Source organism: Oculina patagonica, chromosome 5 (genome assembly GCF_052425735.1).
Source record: "Oculina patagonica isolate OP01 chromosome 5, crgOcupat, whole genome shotgun sequence".
Lineage (NCBI taxonomy): Eukaryota > Metazoa > Cnidaria > Anthozoa > Scleractinia > Oculinidae > Oculina > Oculina patagonica.
Window position 1 is genome coordinate 2,790,229 of NC_135762.1, and position 15,044 is coordinate 2,805,272.

Genomic DNA, 15,044 nt, shown 5'->3' on the forward strand with positions numbered 1-15,044 from the left:
CTAAAAAATTGTCTTTGCATTCGAATGAAAAGAAGAACCGTTCCTCTAACGACGTTTTGAGCATTGGAGTTTATTATTTCACGAAAATTGAAAAACAAATTGAATATCTCACAACCCTCCAGAATGAGATCTCCCTCGACACGCGTCATGCAGGAAGAAATGGAAGACAGTAGTGAGTTATATGCCGCAACAAAAATCAACATTTTTAAATTCGTGATAGCAATTAACAAACTAAGGAATTAATTATCAATCAGACGTTATAACTTTAACAGTGAAATTGGTACGCTTGGAAAAAAAACGAAAGGGACAAAAGTTCATTACGTTACGTGTAGAGGGGAGATAACATGGGAGACAAAAAACTGATCAAGAGAATTGAAAACCTGCGATTCAGCCTAAGAAAGCTGCATGGTCCCCTTTTTAAATTTGAACTGGATATTTACAATTCAAGTAATTCTGACAAAATAATCATTGCAACCTTCGATATATTCTCTCTAATTTACGAACCAGAAATTTAAACAATGTACCTCGTTGTGTTATCGAAACTTCGACTCTGGTTTTTATCCAACAAATGGACTTTTAATGGGCTTGTGTTTTTATTTGCATTTTGAAGCTAAACTGGCCGTACTCCCACTAAATCTTTTGGCAAAGTAATTTAACATGTCATATCACAGGTAACTTTCTTTTCGTCCGGAGTCAGAAACGCACATCAGATAGATTAACAACGGGGAGGTTGGGGGGGGGGGGGGCGGTTGGAGGGGGGTGATCCCTTATATAATCAGCGTAAGTATGTGCAGTTTCAAGGTGAATGTTTTGATATGAAAATAAGTCATAGGTACCAAACGTCCAGGTCTGGAAATGGGTCATTGAAACTCAACTGCCAAAAAATGGGCAAGGGAAATAGGCTTGCCAGCACATCCCAACAAAAAGTCCAGGGGGTACCCTCCGGGGGATCAAATACGGCAGCTGCTGTAGCTGTTTTAATTTTTTTATATAACACTAGGAAATTTCACATCTTGCTAAAAGAAAGCCACCGGATCTGGGATGTCAAAGAGTAATATCTCAGGTACTTAAATCTGTAAAGGGCTTCATATTTAAAAAGAAGACTTTTTTATTCTGCCACTGACCAAATTAGACAGAGATGACTGTATATACTCATGCTAAATAGTTTTTCTTCTTATTTTTTTTTTATTATACACAAAAGTGTCTGCAATTTCTTTGTTTTGGGTGATTTATAACTTTTAAAAGAAGAAGAGGGAAAAGTGAGACCTCAGAAAGGTTAGAAGAACCACGAACGTTTAAAAAAAAACTAACGCTAACTTTTTAAAGAAAAATTATGAGATGGAAAGCGATTGGAAGAGGCAAGTAATTAAAGGACTGCCTAAAGCGAAGAGCTGTTTGCCTATTTTACTAATAAAGAAATCGGGATAAGAGTTTCATCATAACCAGTTTTCGATTTAACGGAATAAACCGGAAAGTTTTTCTTGCTGGTTTAAAAAAGGTTTACATCAAATTGGAGATCAAAGTGAACACAATGACCAGAAGACTGGTGAATTCGACTGTGATGCTTGCAGCACCTGTGAACAAGAAGGAGAAAAATCGGAAGTCAATCATAGCGCGCGGTTGACATTCTTCGTCCCCCAACTTCTCCATAAAAGTCCTGGATAACTAGCCTGGAGAAGTAGCTGTCTGCTACGAGCTCGGAAATCCTCACCCCTCGAAGTAACAATTATGCAGCCCTGCAGGACCATGCATCATATTGGAGACCCGTTTCCTTGCATGAAGCCCCGCGTTTTATGGCCTGGAACCTTAGCACTTAACTTTTCTAGAGCCCAGTACACTGACCTGCGCATTCGCACGTGATACATCCAAATTTGTTCCTAGCGAGACCATGAGGGCATCCGTCAGGGATGTAACAGCCGGGTGTGGGACACATATCTGCAAAACAAACAAACCAAGCTATTAGCCTGCCCACATATGCATTCTCCGTATCGGCCGTAATGGCGGTTGGTAATCACTGAATCGACTGCATTTTCAGGCTATTCACAGGTTAGTATACTGTAAAAAACTTTTAAATAAAGTAAGGTAACAATTGTAACAGAATTTGCCAAATGGTTTCATTGATAGCTTGCGTTTTGTTCTTTCCGTTGGTAGTTTCTCAGATCAATTACTGAAAGAACACTTTTTCTAGATCCTTTTTAATAGCCACCTTTCATTTTAGTTTTTGTGGTTCACTGAGGTCATGGAAATTTCAAGAAATCCAAGATGGCGGATCCAATATGATGATGGCTGTTCTGAATTATCACGTCTCTCGTCATATGACCTCATTGTGTCTTACTTCTCACATCAAAGGAAGCATATTTAGCCATACCATGTACGCGGCCTCCAGGTTTTGTTGTCGTAGTTTCGATACTCTTGGAGTTACCGAGGTGATGGTGGTGGTGGAAAGGAAGAGTAAATCCCTTCCCGGTTGTGAAAGACCAAATTTAAAAATAGTCCGGTATGAATAGGTCCAGTCCCTGAACTCTCCCTTCCCCGCTTTATATAGAGGTTGAACCCAGGCGGGAGAAGAGAGGGGATAATAAAGCCGAGGAATGGAGGCTTAAGGGACTTGATTAGAATAGGCTAAGTGCATCAATCTTACGATTTAGAGTCAAAGCGATTCCTTCCCAGTAAACTCCTTGCCCCTTCACAACACTGGCCCTGTATGAAGGAAAATAGAAACAGTCTCACACTGAACTGCGAAACAGAGACTTCAAAAGCATTCTTGATCAGTTGACAATCATAAACGCTGGCATCATTCGTATTCATATTTGGATCACAACATTTAGAAGAAACCAATAAAATTAACACGCTGAAAGAGTATAAAATATCGAGATAATAAAATAGAGCTGAAGTTTCTCCCGTGAAGATAAAGAACTTCAATACAGTTGACCCTCTCCCATGGCCGGAAGCGTACACCTTTGGGGCCAGGAAATAAAGAAAGGGTTAGGACAGTTTTCCAATGCCCGATTCCCTCTATAGCGCGCGCCTGCAGGGAATCACGGTAGTTGTATTCATCAAACTATACGCAAGACTTGGCAACGTACATCGTTGCAGAGTCTCGCGCATGGTTTGATGAATACAACTACCGCGATTCCCTGCAGGCGCGCGCTATAGAGGGAATCGGGCATTATGGGAGGTTAAAAGGTCTATATCTTAAAAATGTAGTTTTTTCTATGTGGTTCGGAACATGACGAAGTGTTCGTTTACAAAAGGTATCCGACCACAGGTGGTGTCCATGAGTGGAGATTCGACTCCCTGCTCCTATAGCCCGGTGTACCTCCTATACATGTCTTCGCGTGTAAGGAGCCACTAAGATGACACACCTGAGCTTGCACTACAGTCAAATTGATCAGCAATTACACACAGAATTTGTTCTATCTCAGGGCTCCACCTTGTAGAGAATAGCTGAGGGCCTTCCTCAGAGGGAATTTAGTTACCTTATTGTAATTTTTCCAGCTGGGTATTTCTTGGGCGACATCCATTTGATCTGGAGACTGGTCCACTGGTTGCTGGAAGTTGAGTTTTCCACCCATTCGACCTGAAAAACGAAGAAACCCATACAGGAGTGATAACTGGTGGCCATGGTTTATGTTAATGGCAGGCACCTTCAGTTTTGTTTTTAGGTGGGTGTTCTATCGGCGGAATGTCTTCTTCCCGTAGTTTCACGTTTAAAATTGTCATCTTCCTAAGTTATATATTAACAGATTCGTTATCTTGTTGATGGTTCTCGTCTTTCACCATCACACCGGCTTCTTCGGTTTTCCTCCCTCCACAAAAAACATCACTCCAAATTCCAATTCCAATCGATTGTCGATGCACGTACAATTTCTGAGAGCCCCTGACAGTTCTTCCGTGTGATATGAGAAAATACATTTCCACTTTTTTCTCGACTTAAAAATCAATCCCTAAATAACGTTTTAGCTAAATACGTTGCTTGGTTAACCAAGCAATGTTTTTAGTTACGCGATCTGTTTCTGGTTCCCTACCCTCCCCCCCCCCCCCCAAAAAAAAAAAAAAAAAAAAAAAAAAAAATAACCATAAGCTGATAAGTGCTGGCGTGAATACTCTCGTTCCCGGCCATCACTCTTTTTTGAATTGAGCGATAACTGACATAGAACTCTGACAAGTCCCATAAAAACGTATTTACCAGTTGTGAAGTCATATTGAAGTGACACTCCTTCATGGATACTCCAGCAGGTAATGGCTTCACAAAATGTCCGCTATCTTCGTCTTCAAACTCGTTGTAGACGTAAATCATAAAACCAGTGAACGTCTCTGTTGCATTCCCTGACCGAGTGCCATTCAAGGTAACTAAATTGGAGGACATGTTAACGATAAATGAATGATAAGCCAGGGGAACCCCACCACGTTAAAAGGCGCGGGGGAAATTCTGTCCTAAACATCCTAAGTCCCTAAGTCCCTAACCCCCTCCCCCCCCCGTGCCGAAATTTTTCGGGCAAAATGCTAAGAATTCGGGCAACAAGCCTAGAGAAAAAATAGAAAATAAGCAGACAAATCTCAACATTTCAATCAAAACGAATTACATCAAGAGAAAAAGTTTTAGAAACATGCCGAACTTTTTGCTTCAAAAGTCCACTGAAATTTCTCATTTATCTGGTTTCGTTTCCTCTTGCAAATTGCTATAATCATGTTCGATTTTTCTCGCAAATTCTGCATAACCCCTCAGCTTGATTCAGTTTCACTTAGCTTTTCCATAGCTTGAGCGTTTGCGCGCGGTGGATCCAGTGTAAGACCTTGAAACAAAGCTGCTGTTACAAATGTAATGAAGCTAATGCTTTTGACTCGAATGGTATGTTCTCAGGTCTAGCTCAAAACTTTCAACAAAATATTTTAACCCCTTCATCCCTGAATGCCGTTTCACACGCTTTTGTATAACTTTCAAGTGGGGGAAAACAATAAAAATTGCCTACCAAAAATACTTTTATTTTTGCTGAGCTAGAGTGAATAAATAAAATATTTCCGAAGAAAAAGGATTCAGTGCTTTAACACCTTCGGGCAACGCCACGAGATTAATTAAAGAACTATCATTTCTTTTGAGCAAGCAGGCAAGGTTTGTACACAGCTATTTGTTGTCCATTTTATATGCCTCTTTATTCGGCTTTCAACCCATGCCATTCTTTTTCGGGCAATAAGGTCTCCGCCCCCCCAGGTCCGAAGGTCTCCGTCCCCCCAGGTCCGAAGGTGCCCGTACGCCTATGTGTAGAGGTGTCCGTAAGGAGAGGTTCAACTGTACTAATTGAAGAAAAATGAGATGGTTATCGCAAAAAAAGCTGATTAAAATATCTCACTCGTGTAGGTTTGTTGTCCCGGCCCATAATGCGATACATTCCTGAACGTGACGGACCTTCCATCCGGACCAATCACATCAAGCACATATGGAGGCTTTGAACTCTGTGGTTTGACACCACTTGGAAACCAATCCTTTACGTATCCGCAGGGAATACGAACTTCTGTTTTCACTTGGTGGATTTGCAGGAAAACTACGTGGTCCATATTTGAAGAAGCAGAAATTGCCGTGTTCCTAACACATGCGCCATTCTGGTTTCCAGTTCAGATCCTGTTTAAAATAAAAAAATGTTATTTGTGTGTAAGAGAGAGCACATTGCATTACCACAGGTCTTATCAATTTTTCCGTGTCTAATAATAATACGCTTTCATACATGCATGACAATATTAACAAAAGTAATGGCAACCTCTAAAAGAGAACAATCTGGGCGTGGTTCAAGCTTTTTTGACCTCTAAAAGATACCAAAATACTAAAAATAGAATTTTACTTGTTCCCAACGCCAAGGCTTCATTATTTAGTTGGTGGAGCAACGCACCCGGCCGGTATCGCAAAGGTCATGGGTGCAGTTGCTTAAATTGCTAACACACTGCGAGGATCATTTCATTCATTTCACATATTTCTAGCTTTCTTCGTGTGCAACCCTAAAAGAGACCTTGGGGGCTAAAATACTGGTGTTTTTCCCGGGACAATCTAAGTGAGGCCAAAAGCTCTAACTTTCCAGCCTAAAGGGAGACAATTAGCACCCCCACCCCTTTCATATGGGAGTCCCCCCGGGCAACGACAGCAAACAACAGTGGAAAACAATAATTAGCATACACAACGGTTCTCAGATCAGCACTTACAAGCGGGCTGCCGATAAGTTCGTTCGATTCTTCTGTTTTCGCGCGTTGGCAGGAGAACCTGTGTAATATTGACGTCCGCATGGATGTAACATGTAAGGACGTTTACCGAACCGACGGTTCAGGCCGTTAATTAAGACCCCCTCAGCCCTGACAGCTGTATAAATTATTTACGGCAGTGATCCGAGGTAAATTGCAAACAAACTGGTTCGTCAAAATGGCATTTTCAAATCTTTCTTTATCCAGTAACTGTAGAAATACATAGATTTGAATTAACATGACTTGAATTGACTAAAACACCGGTCCATCGCCACGGACGTCTCGCCGAGAATTTCGAACGTTATCCAATGGATGTCATTGTGCATATTATATCATATTGGTGTTTATTTGATCACGACTAAAACTTGAATATTTAATTACTAGTTTTCCGCGAGTTTAAAACAAAATCGGCCACAAAATACGGACTTTTCATGGAAGAAGTCGATTAATATTATTACTGTATATTTCGGATCGATCTCGACTCAGGGTAGGGTACATGCGCAATCGTAACAAACTAAATACTTATTTTCGAGGTCAATTTACTCGCAGTTCACGGTCGCGACGAGGCAGTATCTATTACATGATATGTAATGTTTTCAAACGCAGTAAAGCAGGATATCATGACAATAAACGTTTTTTCACGCGTGACACTAAAATGCAAGCTTAATATATAACTGCATACACTTGAATTGTCATTTGCAGCGTTTTCTGTGTCTATTTAATTCGTTCGGGCAAATATTTTAAGAATTGTTCTCACCTCAAGTAAAGAGCAACTTGAATTTAGCGTTGTTTTTCTTTGGTATCAGCGACGGAAAATTGGAATATTTCTTTCTTAAGTACGTATTTTATGTTTTACACGCACTTATCCCAGTTACCGTTTGCTTTGAACGTTATTCACAAGGCTCCACTACCTGCCAGACGGCTGCCGAGTGTAATGAACTCCCTTTGCCGTTGAAAATGAGAATACATCAGCGGAGTGCGTGACTTCATGTTTTAAATATGCAAATCTATCCTATTCTTGTATTGTCGAGTGGGTATACGCAACATAATAAACCTGCCAGTGGGATTATTTTCGGCTTTTCAAAAAAGGTGCAAGACTTTGTATTGCCCAATTTCTTTTTAACACGGTATTTTAAAGTGTTAAGACAAAAAATACATAATTAAAAAATGCTGTCGAAAAATTAATCTGTTTTTAGGCCAATTAAAAAAAACAACAGATGTTTCTCGTCCCCGCTCGTTTCATTTTTTGGGCCGCTTTCCTTTTTTAAAATTTGTTATTGGGAAAGTTGGAACGAACAAAGACCAGCAGGCGTTACTTCGAATTCTCAATTACTGTAAAATGTACAAATAAAATTCTGTAAGACATGGTTTTTGTCTGCGTTTTAAAACGAACTCAGGCCAAAATTTTAAAGCCTTGGTACGCTAGATCCGTTCTGGATCGGTCGGGATTTATTTTGCAAGTTCGCTTCTGGAGAATTTGACGATGGAGGAAATAACAAATAACAACAAAAGAGGGCTCGCCCGCTCTCTTTTTTTATAGAAATCCGGACGAGAAACCTTTTTTTTTACTTGGCCTTAATTTTTGTTTTCTTTTTCCTCCAAAATGGTTTATCGTCAGTCAATATAATCGAAATCTTATCTTTGTTTTCTATTCTCCTTTGTGCTAAAATCTTCCACGTTTTCAGTACACAGTGGACAAAAGGCTTGCTTTCCGTAGCCTGCGTTGCAGACCAATTAAACCTCGGTATAGACCATACCTAGGTTTTGTGACACGTCCGGCTGCGACGCAGGCTAGCTTTCCGCCGCTCTCTCAAATCCGATTTTCTGGTCTTTGTTAATCACCGGGGGAGGAGCGCGGGCTCATTCCCCAAACAGCAGCTCGTACTAAAACCTGGGGCCTTGGAGGCCTGGCCACTGCATCTCCTTTCCTCTTTCTCCTCCTTACCTTTAGTGTCTCGAATTTGTCGAGACACCCGAAAATACTATTTGACCTTAACTATATTTGAAGATGCTACTGAAGCTGGAAATATTAAACAGGAGGAAGTTGTTAAGAAAGGAAGTTGCTATTTTTCATGTAAATTCAACTCCATTTGTTAACAACTCGTTCCTGTTTATGTTTGTAATAATCTCTTTTGTTTGGGCGTCATCAATTTTGTTATTTTTAAAATCGCAAAAATGGTCACGTTCGCGAAAAATTAAAGTTATCTTATTTAATAATGGAAAAATGTTTGACAAATTCTCCACAAAATTCACGTAACACTTGATATTCAAATATAAAATAGGTTATAGAGGGCATTCGGAGATGGACGACAAAATAGAAACTGTCCAGCCCAAAATTAAACAAACTTTGATATATTTAACAATTATTCACCGAAGTGATCACTGGAGGTAAATATCCACCATATTCACCGGCACTGAGTTGAATAACAACCAGAACAAAACATCAGAGGTGAATAGTACTTTGCTAATCACCTCCGAGTTGACCAATCAGCGCAAGCGAAAAACACTATTCACTTGTGTGGAAAATACTAATTAAACTTACCCTGAAATTTCCAAAAAGCATCCGCTAAAGTGTTTTATTGTTTTTCTTTTTGATTTGATTCTTATGTGAGGATCTTTGCCTTGAACGTCGCGTGTTGCCAGCAAACCTCAGGAACCCGAGTCATGAACGTCAGAGGCGTTGTATGAAATTAATCCATGCATACGTAAAAAGGAACATATACAAAATGCCCATTTCAAAAACCCCAATTAACCATCCGACAAAATTAGAAAGAGCAGCTGCAAGTTGTTGACTTTTTGGCGTGTGGAGTAGTGCGCATTTTTCAGTGCTAACTATAACTCAGTCAACACTACAAGGAAAGCTTCCTATAAGGTAAACATCTTTTAGGTAAATAGTGTTCCCAAATTTTAAAAATTACGTAGACTTAATATTAGAGAGCTAAAAAGACAATTAAGAACCGTTTCTCTACTTTTTAAAGTATGGAAGCTTTTGGTCTGTTGAAGTTTTTAAAAAAAAATCGAGCAGGTTCAATTTATTCTTTCATTTCCCAGAATAAGACTTGTTCAGAACGAGTCAGACTGAATGAATGCTACACCTCTACAAGCAGCTAAATTTTCAATGAATATTTTCAAATTTCTGACAGCTTTTAGCATACTAGGGAATAAAAATAATTCAAATTAGCTTCTCCCAGTAGATGATATTACTAAAAACAATGAAAATGGTACCTTTGGAAAAAAAGAAAACTATAGCTAAGGGGAGAAGAGTTCATTTCTGTCTGTTGCAGAAAGCAGGCAAAATTGGGGAGAAGAAACAAATTAAAAATACTGAAAACTTGCGATTTGCGAATAATTGCTTATTTCGATTTGCCAAAAAAGTGCTCACTACTTTAAAATTTAAAGATAAAACAAACACTGCTCATTTCACATGTTCTATATGAAAGTCTCGAACTTAAAAAAATAATATGATGTTCTTGTTATGTTTTTCGAGACATATCGCCGCCTTTTTATTATTACAACTGTTTTAATTTGCTTTCTTACACGGAAACTTCAATGAAGAACCGACATAACTCAGCAATGATCAATTCATGATTTTCAGACCGTCAGCAAAATGTGCAAGCCGACAGAAATTTAAGAGGACGTCTTTCTTAGAAACACCCACTCAATTTCACGTAAAAAATAATTTTGCCTGAAACTCTGTCAACTGAAAGACTTTACTGAGGTAAGAACTAAAACAGATTTGGTTTGATTTGAAATGATATTCTGGACGCGTTAGGAGCCATAAAATATTTTCCCTTGTCAGCCTCTGTCATAACGTCTCGAAAATTGAAAAATAGGCACTTTTCGTAACACTGTAAAATATTTATTTCGCATCATCTAGCCGCAAATTTTATATCAACTTGCTCATAAACCTTTCTAGTTTTCCACGAAAGTCACAATTTGCCTCTCAATTCTCCTGAAAAGGCAAAATGGAGCGTATTATGACCACTACTAATCGCCTTCGAGCGAAGGATGTAAATTGGCTTCGATTTAGAGGCTATTTTGTAAATTTTGGGACCAACCTTATACTTCTAGCCTATACAGCCGACTAGAGTAGTCGTTTATCTGCAAATATGTGCAAAATCCCATGTACGTTTTCAATATTTCAAAAGTTGTGACCGTTTTTATCAGCACATGTACCAGCATTTTCGATTTTTCGCCTATATTGAAATCGAACTCTCTCGAGCAGATTTTGACACACATGCAGCCTACCTGCTTCTCATCTTGGTTTACGTCCAACGTTAGACGGTTAACAATCCCCAGATTGCTAAATCCCATAATAACTCCAGCAAATTGGTAGGTATTGCCTTCAAAACTTGAGCACCACGGCATCTATCGAGTCCCTTGTTGGCGAGCGAAAGCCTGAATCCAAGGCTACATTTCGCACTAAATAGCCCATTGAACAACGTTTCAGAGCCGTTTTTCTTCAAGAATCAGACAAAAGACACTCCGAGACTGGTATTCAGAGAACATAGCCGCGATTTGAGGTCTGAATTCCGAAGAAACATCACCATTTACAGCGTACATCTCCACAATATCGATACTGTGTGATGCTGCTTCCGCAGAGGTCCGCATAAATGGGGAGACCGCTGATCGCTTGTACCAACAAGGCAATGTCACACTATAATTTTTTTAAATCAAAAATTGGAAAGCATGCGCAATTTCGAGTTTTAAAGAAATCAATCCTATACAAACAGGATGGGCCCTAAGCAAACCGAGGAGCAACGTTAGAATTTCGTAGAAGGTTAAAGAATACCTTATGGCACGGTTTACACTAGGAGAAAGAACTGGGCGAAAGGCGGACCCTTCCCCATAGGCGTACAGGCCGGGGGGGGGGGGGGGGGGGCAGGCGGGCTGCAGCCCCCTCAAATTTTAGGCAACTCAGATTTTTTGGGCAGCAAGAGAAATTTGGGTAAAGCCAGTTTTTTTTTTTTTTTCGAAGAGATAGATATTTTCTATTTTAAGGGGATCATTTGTTGATATACATATTTGTAATTTTTTTTACTGTTGGGCACTGTACTGCAAATATCTGTCACAGTTAAACAACTAATATAGAAAGCTTCTCTCCGTTACTAAATTTTATAAAATCGACGGAGACATTCTGCAAGCCGAGCAGAAAATGTGCGCGAGTTTTCGTCGTGTGCGCGGATTAGGCTACATGTCTGTTTCAGAAATGCAAGAGAATGATCTATCAAAGCGTCGCAAGGATCAGGGTGTGGTCGGAATGTCGCCCGATGACGAGGAAGATGTCCAATGCCTCCAGGAAAATTCCGACAGACAAGTTCTGGTAGACGAGGTTAATAGAGAAATCAACGTCTCGCATCCTATCCGCTACGACACGTATGACCTCTGTGAGCGTTACAACAAAAAAAAAAACAACAAAAGTTTATTTGAACTGTAAAATTACAAAAAGAAATGTTTAAACAATAAATAAATTAAAAATACATGCAGTTGCTGGTCACCCAAAATAACTAAAAAGCTAAACTAGTTGGGTGACCACCATTTATTAATTTCAAATAAATATATCGTCAGAAAAGAGGCATTTTACATTTTACAATTTTACACAATTAATTAAGGTGGTAGATTACAGAACAAATAATTCTTAAACACGTATGTACAACAACAACAGCAAAAAGATAATAGTAAAAAGAAAAAGGAAAGAAAAAAAAATGAAAAATGGCAGAAATACCAAAATTAAATTATTAGTAGAAAAACTTAATAGAAGTTAATGAAATGCAATGATAATTCTCTTTTAAATGAATAAGGAGATAGAATCTTAAATCTCTCATCAATTTCATTCCATAATATAGGTCCGTTGTATCTTATATTGAATTTGCCATAGTAAGTTCGAATTTTTGGAACATAAAAAGTTGACCTAGATGCAAAGCGTGTGTTAACATTATGTTTATCAGAAGTTTTAATAAAAAAGTAGTCAAAAACCTTAGGTAATTTGTCATGAAGAATTGGTGCATGAAGTAAAGGGTTTGAAGTTTGATATGATCTTGAAGTTTTAGAAGTTTGAGTTGAGAAAACAAAGGACTAGTATGGGCATCAAAATCAGAAAAGGTAATTAGACGGATTGCTTTCTTTTGCATTCTTTCAAGTGGTTTAATATTATGTTCATAGGTGTTACCCCAGACTATACAGCAGTATGAAAAAAAAAGGAAGAATAATGGCATGATATAACTGAACTAAGATTTTGATATCAACATAATGCCTAATTTTACAAACGTTACCATAGCAACACGCTTCAAAAATTCAATGTGGTCATGCTGAACTGCGATGGACTAGCATTCCATCTAGGAGGGAGTAGAAATATTCTTAGCCGCTTAATGCTATCGAAACCGGGATAAGCTATGACAGTATGGGCCATTTGGCTCGAGGCTTTGCTTTTAAAATATATTTATTCCTCGCGAAGCGAGAGCCGAAGGCCGAGCGTAGCGGGGTGTATAATTTTGTCCCTCAAAGGGATCAGGCGGGATGAAATCTCGTGTGGAGTTTACGGTCATATATATTTCTATATATATTTGTGAGCTTGGTGTGTGGCGGAAATGACGTCACACGGCCGCCGCGCGCTGGTGGCCTAATGGTAAGGCGTCGAACTTGAAATCAGATCTTCGGACCTGAGGTCGGGGGTTCGAATCCGGCTAGTGTTTTTTTTTTTTCTTTTTTTGTGGGTTCGAATTCTGAGCCTTTCATTTTTATCGTTTTTCTTTTCGGATTAAAATAACATTGATTTCCACATAATACTCCCTCAACGCCTATTCAGGCTATAAACCTTTCATCGCCATCAGGGGCGCGCGGGCGGAGGCTCGAATCCTCCTGCCGTTCGTTCTTTTTTTTTATGTCATCAAATAAATGTCCAAAATGCGACTATCCAATAATTTGTCGATGATTTTGAAAATAGCCTGCGCTTCCCAACGCTTTCTACCTCTTTACGTACCAGAAAAAAGCCACCATCTTTAAAGCGGAGTAGACCCTGGGAACGAGGGTGTCGCGGCCATGCCCGTTGAAATAAAATTTCTAACAAATATATCTTCCTGCCTACTGTGGAAAATTGAATATGTACAATTCAACTAATGTTCAACTTCAAATAGTCCACTCCTTAATTATTAACACCCCCCCCCCCCCCACCCCTTCTCCCCAACCCAGAGCTTCGCGAGGCCCTGCGAGTCACGTATTACTAGTTTATAGGATTGATTTCTTTAAAACTCGAAATTGCGCATGCTTTCCAAATTTTGATTTAAAAAAATTATAGTGTGACATTGCCTTGTTGGTACAAGCGATCAGCGGTCTCCCCATTTATGCGGACCTCTGCGGAAGCAGCATCACACAGTATCGATATTGTGGAGATGTACGCTGTAAATGGTGATGTTTCTTCGGAATTCAGACCTCAAATCGCGGCTATGTTCTCTGAATACCAGTCTCGGAGTGTCTTTTGTCTGATTCTTGAAGAAAAACGGCTCTGAAACGGTGTTCAATGGGCTATTTAGTGCGAAATGTAGCCTTGGATTCAGGCTTTCGCTCGCCAACAAGGAACTCGATAGATGCCGTGGTGCTCAAGTTTTGAAGGCAATACCTACCAATTTGCTGGAGTTATTATGGGATTTAGCAATCTGGGGATTGTTAACCGTCTAACGTTGGACGTAAGCCAAGATGAGAAGCAGGTAGGCTGCATGTGTGTCAAAATCTGCTCGAGAGAGTTCGATTTCAATATAGGCGAAAAAATCGAAAATGCTGGTACATGTGCTGATAAAAACGGTCACAACTTTTGAAATATTGAAAACGTACATGGGATTTTGCACATATTTGCAGATAAACGACTACTCTAGTCGGCTGTATAGGCTAGAAGTATTAGGTTGGTCCCAAAATTTACAAAATAGCCTCTAAATCGAAGCCAATTTACATCCTTCGCTCGAAGGCGATTAGTAGTGGTCATAATACGCTCCATTTTGCCTTTTCAGGAGAATTGAGAGGCAAATTGTGACTTTCGTGGAAAACTAGAAAGGTTTATGAGCAAGTTGATATAAAATTTGCGGCTAGATGATGCGAAATAAATATTTTACAGTGTTACGAAAAGTGCCTATTTTTCAATTTTCGAGACGTTATGACAGAGGCTGACAAGGGAAAATATTTTATGGCTCCTAACGCGTCCAGAATATCATTTCAAATCAAACCAAATCTGTTTTAGTTCTTACCTTGGTAAAGTCTTTCAGTTGACAGAGTTTCAGGCAAAATTATTTTTTACGTGAAATTGAGTGGGTGTTTCTAAGAAAGACGCCCTCTTAAATGGTCTTTTAATGGACTTGTGTTTTTATTTGCATTTTGAAGCTAAAGTGGCCGTACTCTCACTTAATCTCTTTGCAAAATAATTTAAAACAATCTCATGAAAACAAAAGTAAGGATGTCATGTGTTTCTTTATTTGTTTTATTTTTTTCGTCCGGTTTCGTAACTTACTAGAATTGCTCGCTCTCGACGCAAAGTGAGCGAATTTTACTTGACCAAGAAGTCAAATAGTACACCAGAAAGATCAACGTTATTAATCATTAATTGTTCAAGCTCCCTAATGTTTATACACACCCACGGGGGGGGGGGGGGGGAAGGGGGGTTACTCCTCTATACAATCACCATAAGTATGTACCGCCCCAAAAGGAATGCTTTTTTGGTATGAAAATAAGTCATATCTACCAATCGGCCAAGTCTAAAAATTTAAATGTGTCATACATGAGCAAACGGTCAGAAAATGGGCAGAGAAAATATTTTACTTGGGTATGGCATA

General features: G+C 39.3%; 1 pseudogene across 1 annotated transcript; it reads right to left on the reverse strand.

Moving 5' to 3' along the window:
* Window positions 1-1,347: 1,347 nt before the first annotated feature.
* LOC144653974 (uncharacterized) lies at window positions 1,348-7,218 on the reverse strand (annotated as a pseudogene). Its single transcript, XR_013570858.1, has 7 exons — window positions 7,140-7,218; window positions 5,352-5,620; window positions 4,190-4,353; window positions 3,480-3,580; window positions 2,642-2,700; window positions 1,843-1,935; window positions 1,348-1,574 (listed from the first exon to the last, which is right to left on the reverse strand). The product of XR_013570858.1 is annotated as an uncharacterized LOC144653974 (transcript).
* Between the last annotated feature and the right edge of the window lie 7,826 nt (window positions 7,219-15,044).